The sequence below is a fragment of the Diceros bicornis genome, chromosome 4 (assembly GCF_020826845.1).
Source record: "Diceros bicornis minor isolate mBicDic1 chromosome 4, mDicBic1.mat.cur, whole genome shotgun sequence".
Classification (NCBI taxonomy): Eukaryota; Metazoa; Chordata; class Mammalia; order Perissodactyla; family Rhinocerotidae; genus Diceros; species Diceros bicornis.
Window position 1 is genome coordinate 47,786,111 of NC_080743.1, and position 8,208 is coordinate 47,794,318.

Sequence of the window (8,208 nt, forward strand, 5' to 3'; positions counted from 1 at the left end):
GAGGCAGTTTTCAGAGTTCTGTAAGCTTTGGCAGAGATGGGCTAGTACATACGAGAAGAATGCAACAGATTTAAAAAATCTGTACAAACACCAGTAGAAATAAACTTGTAACTTGCTGCAACATACCCACATCGTTAGAGATTTTTGCCCCTAACATCTCTTTTTTAAATTTGACTCCAGGAAATAGATTTGGAACCTGATCAATCCCATCCTTGACTCTGCCATCCTTCTCTCAGAATTATAAGCATAAGATTATTACAGCGCATTTCCTCCATGTGCCTTCCATGTGGCTCAGTCTCAACCTCACAAACGCAGCAAGTAAACACTCCCCAAGTGTAGTTCTGAAGTGTCGCCCATATGGTTTGCTCTTGAGGGGGGAGGGGCTGAGGGGATGGGCCCAGGGAGTGTCTACACTGGGAGGTACCGTGTCAGGGAAGGAACCCGCTTTCTCCTGGTGGCAGAAATGTCACCCTTCCTTCATTGCGTTGAATGTTTGGTTGGCGTAGGGGAGCTACAAAGCAGAGTTGGAAATGTTTTCTTTTCTTGCTTGCTTTCTTTTTTTAAAATCCATTTCAATCCATCCCATTCCTGGAAAAACCACAATCCCTCCCCAGCAGTCTCCAAGTTCTTCAGTTTTGAAAAACACACATCTTCTCTGCTACCGTTTGCTTATGTGGATCTGGTTCGAGCAGCAATTAATTTCAGTGTAAATGAGTTTGGGGCTGAGGCTCTCATTAACGTGTTAGGACTCCAGGCTTCTGTGGTTTGACACCACTTAAATACGCAAATTGTTAACTTTATGCATTTTCGACAATTTTCCCCCTCTCCCGAGTCTCATATGAAACTTATTTCCCAAGAAACTGACCAGGGAACTCTGACTTCTTGCCTCGATTACTTAAAGGCCTCCAGTATTTTTTCTTGGCCCTCTACTCTTGATGTTAGAAGGTGAACTGAACATCAAAGGGCATCAAGCCAGATGTCTCTTTTCCCCCACGAGCAGCTGACTTCCTCTCACTTTGTACTCTGTGTGTATGAATTCAGGCTGGTGTCCATTTCCCCTGGGCCTCCGCCTGTTCCCAGTGCTGCACCCAGCGGCCTGGGTGCAGGGCTATAACTCATGTTGTTTGCTGGTCCTGATGCTGCAGGGATTTGACAAAGTTCCTTGTTATTTGTGTTGCTCTGGTATGTGTGTGCTCTCCATCAACACCAGCAGACACTGGGCCTACACTGTCCGATTGAGCAGGCACAATTCCTGGACGAGCACTTGATTCATACTGAGCACTTGAAATGTGGCTTCTGAATTGAGATGTGCTCTAAGGGAAATATACACCAGATTTCAGATGAAGTGTGAAAAATAGAGTGTAAGATATCTCAATAGATTTTTTATATTGATTACATGTTGAAATCATAATATTTTGCATATACTGGGTTAAATGAAATATATTATCAATATTAATCTCACCTCTTTCTTTTTACTTTTTAAAGTATGGCTACTAGAAAATGTAAAATTACGTGTGTGGCTCGTATTATATTTCTATCAGACAGTGGTGATCTAGGTCAATGATGGAGGCCCTAAGTTGCATTTGCTGAGTCACAGGCTTTGACCTCACTTGCTCTGGCGCCTCCAACCGTCAGGCTGTGTAGTGAGTGAGTAGCTGGGCTTCCGTAAATCCTGTGTCATAACTTGGAACTGCTGGAGGACGCTCTGTGTGTATCTTCATGATCCCACATCAAGTTCCTCCTTTACTCTGGCCAGGCTGATCTCGTGCTCGTGTCTTCATGTATGGAAGAGAGTGACCAGTGCCCACTGGTCTGGGGGCTGGAAGGAGGCTGGTTGGTGGCTCACAGGACACCACAGGTGTATTTGTCCTGGACAACATCCCATCACTTCCCATCAAGTCTGGGCTGGATCACTTCTCTTTGACCTTGACATGTTTAGGATGCAGATTAATGAGAAAGGGCTTTAAAGATTATGTAGTCTAATCTTTTCATTTTACAAAAGCGGATACTACAACCCAGCTGTACAGTGCTAGAGGGAGGTGATTATGAGCTTAGCCCTGGCAGAGGAAGATTCAAGTTCAAATCCTAGCTCTGCTGCTTCTTACCCAGAAGAACTTGGGTAGGTTCATTGAATGTTTCTGGGTTCAGCTTAGATTTCTGTCTATTAAATGAAGATCATCATATCTCTCTCATTGAATTGTTGTAAATTGTAATGGACTAAATATTTGTGTCCTCCCCCAAATTCATATCTTAAATCCTAACCCCCCGAGGTAATGGCATTAGGCGGGGAGGACTTTTGGAGATGATTAGAGCTCCACCCTCATGAATGGGATTAATGCTTTTATAAAAGAGACCCTAGGGAACTAAGTCCCTAATCCCTTCTGCCTTGTGAGGACACAGTGAAAAGACAGCCTTCTATGAACTAGACACCAAATCTGCCAGTGCCTTGATCTTGGGCTTCCCAGCCTCCAGAACTATGAGAAATAAATTTCTGTTGTTTATAAGCCAGCCAGTCTATGGTACTCTATTATAGCAGCCTGAACAGCCTAAGACAGTAAATTACTCAGCCTGTGATCTGGCAGAAAGTGAGTACTTGATAAACAACAATTACTGTTATTTAGAGAACTCTCGAAAGATCCTACGGCCGATTAGCAGCTGAGGTTGGGGTTAGAGCCCAAATCTCAACTTCCTACTTCAGTATCCTCATTTTATCAGATATACCAGGCTGGGCACAACCTGTCACGCCTAAAGTTGAAGCACCAGACTCAGAGATCAGTTGCCCGAGGCTCTGCCAAGTGCTCCTGCAGCCGCCTGGCTTTTGGCCAGCAGAGTGCTCCCATTCTGCACTGCAATGAGCTGTTTGCTTGTCTGTGTCTTCTTGGGCACTGTAAGCTCATTGAGGGCAGGGTTTGTATCGCATTCATTATCATAGCCCTTTCATTCTTCCAACAGTGTGCTGAAGACCAATCACATGCCAGGCCTTTTTCTAGACTCTTGAGATGCATCAGGGAACAAAGACAGACAAAGATCTTGCTTTTATGGAGCTTATATTCTAGCTGGGGGGATGGATACCATGTTGGAAGGTGGTACAGGATTCAGTTGCTGCACAGTCCAGATCCACACACAGACCTTGCCTGGGAGGAGCAGCCCTGGCAATGGTTTGGTCTATGTCTGCAGTCCTGGAGCCGCTGACGCCTCCATCCACCACTGCCATTCTTGCGGATTTGGGGGCCAGCTGTGAGGACTGTCCCTCATGTTGCTCACAAGTGTGCCCAAGAGCCCCTAGCTGCTGCCTGTGCTGCGTCTCTTGACTCCCACCTTCCACGCTGGTTGCCATTAAGGTGAGGGGCTGCCTTTGCACTGACGTGCTTTCCCATCACCTGGAAGTACACGGGAGTTAACACCCGTGGGGCAGACTTTGAACAGTGGGAGACAGATACTGAAGGGTATATGCTTTTCTCCACTCTGGGCAGATTGTTTAGAGATCCATTAGCTTTATTCAGCCTCTCTGAAGAAGTCCTGTGGGGCTGAGCCATCGCTTGTTACAAGGCTACGATCATTTGGAAACATACCCCGTTAGGTTTGCTCTCTCCCCTTTCTATGCTTCATCTCCCTTTTCTCTTATTTCTGCTTCGCTGGAATTGCATTCCTTCAAGCTATGTTTTCCAGGGAACTGGGCCCAGGCAGTAGGCGATGAGTGCTACAGAATAAGAAAATGTAGAGTTGGGCAAGAAGGGGTATCAGGGGTGCTGCTGAAGGGTGCAATTTTCAACAGAATTGTCAGTTTAAGCCTTGTTGACAAGGTGGATTTGAGCAAAGACTTGAAGAAGGTGAGGAAGTTAGCCACACTGGGCAAAGGGCACTCTGGTGGAGGGGAGGGAACCACCAGTGCAAAAGCACTAAGGCAGAAGGTGGCAGGCATGATCACAGAAGAGTGATGAGGTCAGGGTGGCTATGGGAAGTAAGAGGGACAATGGCAGGAGATGAGGCCAGAGAAGTGAGGAGGAGGGGGTCATTTAGGTCTTGTAGGTCATGCTAATGACTTGAGCCTTTACTCCAAGTGAAATGGGAGCTTGTGCCAAATTTTGAGCAGTGGCATGACGTGGCATCTAGCAAGTGCCTGAGGGATAGCACAGTGCCAGGCACACCAGGAGTACTCACTCAGTGTTTGTTGATTTGAAATAAGACATGCAGGTGATGTTCCGTGGACTCTGCTCTGGAGGAGCACCCTGTGGAGGACCCCCAGACCTCCAGAGGGCTAGAGCTGGACTTGTACGTTTCTAACCAAGCGTTGAAAACAGATGGAAACAAAATGCCAGCATTAATCCAAAAGGCATGTGGAAGAAAGATTAAATGGAAGAAGAGGATGCATGTGTTTTCAGGCGAGCTGTACGCTTCCTTCAGAACCAGATTTGTGGGAAGCCAGCCGAACCAACCTTGTGCCTCATGATAGAAAGTGGGTTTTGGGCCGGCCCCGTGGCTTAGTGGTTAAGTGCGCAAGCTCTGCTACTGGTGGCCTGGGTTCGGATCCCGGTCGCGCACCAACTCACCGTTTCTCCGGCCACGCTGAGGCCGTATCCCACATACAGCAACCAGAAGGATGTGCAACTATGACATACAACTATCTACTGGGGCTTTGGGGAAAAAAAAAAGAAAAAGGAGGAGGATTAGCAATAGATGTTAGCTCAGAGCTGATCTTCCTCAGCAAAAAGAGGAGGATTAGCACAGATGTTAGCTCAGGGCTGATCTTCCTCACAAAAAAAAAAGAAAGTGGGTTTTGACTGGAGCCCTGGAGCTGAGAAAAGTGCATCCATCTTTCCCACACCACAACAACGAGGGGAGGGCTCTCCGCCAAGAGCCAGGCAAGTCCTGTGAGCTTTGACTTGTTGGAAATGTACATGACAAAGTTTGCCATCATTGGTTCTGTGAAATCCCTTTCGTAGGGTGCTTGGGTTCGAGTTCTGTGGGTCACACACATTTTCGGTCCTGGGTGTATCTAGTGGCTGGCTCCTTTCCAGGCCATCAGGGCAGAAGGAGTGTCAGGAACAAGGGTCCTCAACATGAGCCCTTATTTTCTCTAGGGCTTCTCTTCTCCTTGATCCCTTCCTCTTATATCAACTTCTAAAAGATTATGAGTGTCAGAGAAGGAGAAACAGTCTGGGGTGGTAGCTGGGAAGTCAGACAGAGCTCTTGGAGCATAGATAAGGCAACAGTCAGTGGGAGCATCCCAAACATTCTCTCTAATGAGGAATAACTGCCTCCAAAGAGCAGAAAAGAATGGACATGTAACAACATGAATCCTTTTATTCTGGGGGTGATGGGTTGGGGGAGGAGGGATTTAGTGGTTTTGGAGTCTGAATTTGACATGATATTGATGATTTATTTTAAGGAAATCTAGAGACTTGTGCCCAGGCCAAGGAAAATGGTTGGGCTCTTCGTCAAGAATCTTGTAAGTCAATCTTCCTAATCATCTTATTTTGATGCACAGCTACCCCTCAGCTATACTGCTAGGAGAAAAGACAAAGCCCAGGGATTCTTGGGTATTTTCAAATCAAGACCACATAAATCTCTGGAAATTAGAAAAGATCACTTAGTACTCAGTGAGGGAAGAGATTGAGACTTGGGAGGGTAAATAAAACACTGTGTGTCTGCAGAAGGTCTGAGAACCTTACAAGTTGGAGCAGTCAGTTGGGCAAAAGCACGTCTTATAGCTACTTAGGAGGTTCTGCCCATTTCCCAGATGGGCAACTGAGGCCACAGGGAGGTCCAGGTGCTCACGGCCCAGCCCCAGGTGTTACCCGGCTGTATCAGTATACAGAGGAGCATATTATAGCCAAAATATGTATGGCTTTTGTTTTATTATTGGATTTTTTGAATACTGTGATATGATTTATAGAAATATAGGAATAAGTATTTCAAAATTTAATTAGTATAAAGCAATGTAAAACCCCATTGCCACAGCCTTAATTATGGGAAAAGGGGTGGTACACTCCATTACTAAACAACTTATTGATAGCCAGGGAAGCCCCTATGGAATCCAGAAAAGTACAGAAAACAGTTCTATTCTTCAGTTTCAGCCCTATATCCCATCCCATCCAGAATCCACAGGCGTGTAGGTCTGGGAGCAGCTTCTCCATGCTAGTTGACCCATCCAGCTCTTCGTCTATCATGAGATCTTATTCTAAACCAGAGATGGCAAACAACACTCCACAGACCAAAACCAGCCCACTGCTTGTTTTTGTATGTGAGTTAAGAATGATTTTTAGATTTTTTAGAAGTCAAGATGGCGGCGTAGGCAGACTCTGAACTCACCTCCTCCCGCGGACACAGCCAATTTACAACTACTCGTGGAAAAATTACCCCTGAGACAGAACTGAAAACTGGATGAGAGGAACTCCTGCAACAACGGACAATCCTAACTGAGGTAGAAGAGGCAGAGACTCCCTTCTGGAGAGGAAAAACGCCGCCTTCACAAGCCGCAGCGCCTCATGGCCGCCCGGGAGCAGCTCACAGGTACACGTCCCTCCCTGGAGGTGCGGGTCTCTAAGCCGGGGAGCGCCCCAGCTGTGGGCATTTTGTGGACCCAGCACAACTGAGATGAGTGGCATAATATCTGACGTTGCCTGCTACTAAAACATTGGGGAGTACCCCCAGAAAAGCTGGTTCACAAAGAAAGTAAAACCGGCTCTTAAAGAGCCCACGCGCAAACTCACCCATTTAAGAAAGAACCTAAAATCACCAGAAAGAAAGGTGCACAGTGCTTTGGTGAAGAGACTCACCTAATAGGCTCTGAGTGCATCTCGGTGAGAGGTGAGACCTCTCCAGGAACTAGGACATTGGTGGCGGCCATTGTTGTGGCCTGATGTGGGCGTGCTGACACAGATGCCATTGGAGTTCTCCCTGGGGCCTGCTAGCCCAGGGTCAGCCCCACCTGATAGAGCACCAATTTAATCCAGCTCAGCCAGGGCAGGCAGCCCACCCTAGAGACTGGCCCCACCCAACAACAAGACCTCAGGCAACTTGTGGGCCTGCATAGATTGGTGACTGGATTCTCTGCAGCCTGGCAACTGAGCCCACTTCAGTGAGGCAGGGCGTGCACAAGGAGCAGGTGGAGAGTGTGGGGCAGTGGCGGAGAGTGTGGGGCTCCCGCCGTGGAGAGACTGGGTCTGCTTTGGGAGGTCCGGGTGCGTACACGGGGCAGGACTGTGTTGACTGTGTGTGTGGACCTGTGGGCAGCAGGACTTGTCAGCTGCAGAAGACTTGTGCCTCTCAAAGACCCACATAGGGGGTTTGCCCCACCTTCCAAAGCCTGAAACAATTGGTGCTCCCATGCCTGAGGCCAGCCCCACCCAGCTGCAATCCTCAAAGAGCTGACAAGAGACTAAAGGCTGGAGGCTTATAGCAATTGTAAGGCCCTGAGCCTAACAACCTGCCACACTGGGGGCCTACTCACTTAAAAGAAATACTGAAACACAAATGTGGTATTAGAACTTGCAGCCAACTGTGTTGGGGCTCCCCACACCTGATAAAGAGACTGAAGGGCCCACAACAACTAAAAGCAGCTGAGCATTACAACAGCTGGCCAGGAGCATAACTCAGCCTCCCTGGGTGCCTACAGGGAGAGCAAACACACCACAACAGAAGGACACACGTAGCCCACATAGGGGTCACCCCTGGAACATTGAGAACTGAGGGAAGCACACGGCAGGCCTCCTAAGCCATCACTTACATAAGGTCACCTATCCAAGAGCAAGAGACATAGCTGACCTACCTAATACATAGAAACAAGCACAGGGAAAGAGGCAAAATGAGGAGGCAAAGGAATACATTCCAAGTAAGGGAACAGGACAAAACCCCAGAAAAGGAACTAAGTGAAACAGAAATGAGCAACCTACCTGACAGAGAGTTCAAACAAAGAGTGTTAAGGATGCTCACTGATCTGGGGAGAAGAATAGATGAACTCAGTGAGAATGTCAACAAAGAAATGGAAGATATAAAAAAGAACCAATCAGAAATGAAGAATACAATACTGGAAATGAAAAATTCACTAGAGGGACTCAAAAGCAGAGTAGAGGACACAGAAGAACGGATCTGTGAGCTGGACGAAAGACTAGAAGAAATTACCCAAGCTGAACAGGTAAAAGAGAAAAGAATTAAAAAGAGTGAGGACAGTCTAAGGGACCTCTGGGACAACATCAAGCACACTAA

At 47.2% G+C, this 8,208-nt stretch overlaps 1 long non-coding RNA gene across 1 annotated transcript in view; it reads right to left on the minus strand.

Annotated features, from left to right (window-relative positions):
• LOC131404331 (uncharacterized) overlaps nt 1-6,807 on the minus strand; it is a 201,845-nt gene extending 195,038 nt beyond the window's left edge. The window contains exon 1 of the long non-coding RNA XR_009219771.1: nt 6,780-6,807. This is a non-coding gene — a long non-coding RNA (uncharacterized LOC131404331). The remainder of the gene's footprint in view (nt 1-6,779) is intronic.
• Between the last annotated feature and the right edge of the window lie 1,401 nt (nt 6,808-8,208).